Below are 3,341 nucleotides of genomic sequence, written 5' to 3' on the forward strand. Positions count from 1 at the left end.
AAAAAAAACTAAACTAAAAAGTATCTAAAGCTTCACAAAGACAGGTATCTTTGTGTAATAGATAAGATTCTACAATAAAAACTCGCTATCACAGCACTTAGTCAGGCTTCAAGGACAAAAGCTTTACTCTTATCTCTCCTCACTAGTATAAAATATCCCCCCTTAGTACATTCTCCAATATTCCAATGTATAGCTCCCACTTTCCAGCCACACCCCCTCTTCTCCCGGTCTGTCAGAAATTTACAGGTTTGAATCTGTCTCAAATTTCCTAAACCCCATGAGCATGACTACACTTTAAATACTCTCACCTCTTCATCATTCTGACCCACAATTCCTGCCAAGGAACCTGGGAACTTGTATTTTAAAAAGACTTGGCTCTCCATTATACATAACATGTCTTACGTGCCTCATATACTATTTCAAAAGGAAAATCCTTAAGCAGTTCTTCAAATAACACTGTTAAAAGTTCCTGAGCCTGCAAAAGAGGATGTGAAGCCACAGCCAAAGGGAATGTTTTGGCTTAAATCCGTTTGTGGTCAAATGTGATACAATGAATAGTGCCTGAAAACAAAAAAGGGTTCAGCAGATGGCAATACCGATGAAACTGTAGAGGGTGAAGAAAATACATTATAGAAGATTGTTATTGAAAAATATTACTTATTGTATTGTGTTATTTATATTAATTACAGCTCTTTGGTTCCAAGCAGCACAACCCAAACTTGGTTAACTTACTAATGAGAGAATGGTGAAAACCAGGTTCAGCTGTGAAAGGTCTGGGTAGCAGGAATTGATAAATGGGTCTCATCAGAATACCATGATCCCATCGACTTCCAGCTTTTTATCTCTCTGCTCAAGATTCAGATTTTAGTAAGAGGGCATTGGTTGGCTTGTTCTGTGCTACTTGCCCATCCTCTGCTGGGGGAAATGAAAAAGTATGTAAAATGAACACCCTTTCTTTTCCCAGAGAGGACTATAAACTATTTTTAATGTTGCTGTTGATTCGTAGGAGTCCTTTACCTACTTTGCCTAGCTGTGACTGACGTGTTGGGACCTACTGACCACAGCATTTCTTAACTGTGGTGTAACATAACTTTGTTGTTGTTGTTGTTGTTTGCTGTCGAGTCGGGCCCCGACTCATAGCGACCCCTTCTTGGGTTTCCGAGGCAGTATCACTACGGAAGTAGGATTGCCCAACCTTCCTTCCGAGGAGTGGCTGGTGGGTTTGAACCGCCAGCCGTCTGGTTAGCAGGCAAGTGCCTTAGGCACTATGCTACCAGAGCTCCTAACTTTAGGGAGCTACAATTCTGAAATAATGATGCAGAAGGTTGTCCTTTGACTCAAGGCCACCTGGCTTCCCTGACAGGATTCCACAAGGGTCATGTCCTCAGTGTTACATTATCTACAGATTTTGTCTATACACCACGACAGATGGCTCTGTCAAGGAAAGACGCCCATTCGCAGAAACTGACATAAATCTAGATTTGCATGCTCAAACCCATGGATCTCCACATTCTCTCTCTGTAAGTAGGCCATGAGGGAAGCAAAGTCTCAACAGGAGTACCAGCTAAATAATTTACCTGAGAAAGACAACAACTGTCAGGGGGTACTGGAAATTTCTGTCAGTTGACCTATTCTCTCCATATAGGCAAGTTACTACTTGGGAAGCCACATCTTCAGAAGGTTACTTGTTGAGCCTGCAATCATAGAAAGGGCAGTTGGTTCACCTTAAGAAGTAGCTTTCAGCTAAAGAAGCTTGAAGCACTCATACTTCATAGGGATGGCTCTGGCAAGGAAAGCTAAACCTTCCATTCATCTTATCCAAGGCTTCTCCCCCAGGCAGTTCTTGGTTTGGAAACTATCAGAGTTTTACTCTGAGTTTCCTTTTCATGTATTTCTATGCTCAAACAAACCCCTTCACGTGATATGTCTCCAAACATAGAATAATATCGTTGATTTGGTTTCTGTCTACTGAATTTCAATCATATCCTAGTACTGCCTCACAGAAATTACTCGATATGAATTTCCTTGGAGTTTTACCATTTCCCAAATTCTGCAGTCTCTTGAGTTACATATTGTCTGTAGGTTTTAAAAGTTATACAGAGGTTGTTATGTGCCGTTGAGTCGGCCCGACTCATAGCAACCCCTCCTTGGGTTTCCGAGGTGGTACCACTACAGAAGTAGATTGCCCACCCTTCCTTATATTCAAACTATTAGGGGGTATCCCACTGTTGACTTCTTCTTCTGACATTATTTTGTTACTTCTCCCATTTTTTTAAATAAAAAAAGAGTTAAATCATTGATAATAGGTGTATCATTGAGCTCATCAAATCAGTCAGCGGAAGAGTTACACAATAATTACTAGATACCGAGTTCAGCCAATTTTGTCTTGGTCTCTGTGTTCCTCCGACATCTAATTCATTTAAAGGTGATAGTCTCTATTTGTACCTAAGTGAGCTCTGGTGGCACAGTAGTTAAAGCATTTGGCTGCTAACCAAAAGGTCAGCAGTTCAAAATCCGTGGGAGAAAGATGTGGCAGTCTGCTTCCGCCAAGATTTATAGTCTTGCAAACCCCATGGGGCAGTTCTGCCCTATGGGGTCACTATGAGTCGGAATCCACTCGATGGCAGTGAGTTTGGTTTATATTGTGTAATGTTCTTTGAAGGTCACTGACTTTGTCAGTGTGTGGGTTTCTTTTTTTTTTTATAGATACTCACTAAGAAGCTGTGGGATTTCTACTCTACCTTTTCTTTGCTTCTGGCATCTGAGGGCGCAGGAATCTTCTTTGATAACAGATGCAGGCAAAAGTCTGTAGCTTTTCTATTTAAAAGATTGGCCCAGCCAGAAGATTTACAAATTCTCAGGCACAGTGATTAGCTCATTCAGAGTTGTGTTGTGTACCACGCACAGAAAACATTAAGATTGCTTTAAGGGAAGAGTGTAACACTCCCCGTAATGTGAGAAAATGTGGAACTTTTGAAGGCCATCGCCCAATGTCAAACTCCCACTCCCTCTTTTTTTCCACTCAAAAGAAAATAGTTTTATTGTATTTTTTCATAAAAAGAATGCAGACTGGGGGCAGAAGCGTGGGCAGACAAAAGGAACAAAAACATATTAAGAAAGTAAAAACCACACTCTCACTCCTAGGCCTCCTTTTCTGATCTCGGACTAGATTTCAGAGGAAATGGTCAACATTAATAGCTGGAAGGCCAGGAGCTGGAGGGATACTCTGCTGTCCCAGGAGCCCAGCAAGTCAGAAACCTAAGGCTCATCCTTGAAACCTCCATCTCCTTCATATCCCATAGGCCATTAGTGACAGAGGCATAATTAAAAAAAAAAAAAAA

The sequence above is a fragment of the Orycteropus afer genome, unplaced genomic scaffold (assembly GCF_000298275.1).
Source record: "Orycteropus afer afer isolate SDZICR_OR568_19922 unplaced genomic scaffold, OryAfe1.0 scaffold00327, whole genome shotgun sequence".
Taxonomy (NCBI): Eukaryota; Metazoa; Chordata; class Mammalia; order Tubulidentata; family Orycteropodidae; genus Orycteropus; species Orycteropus afer.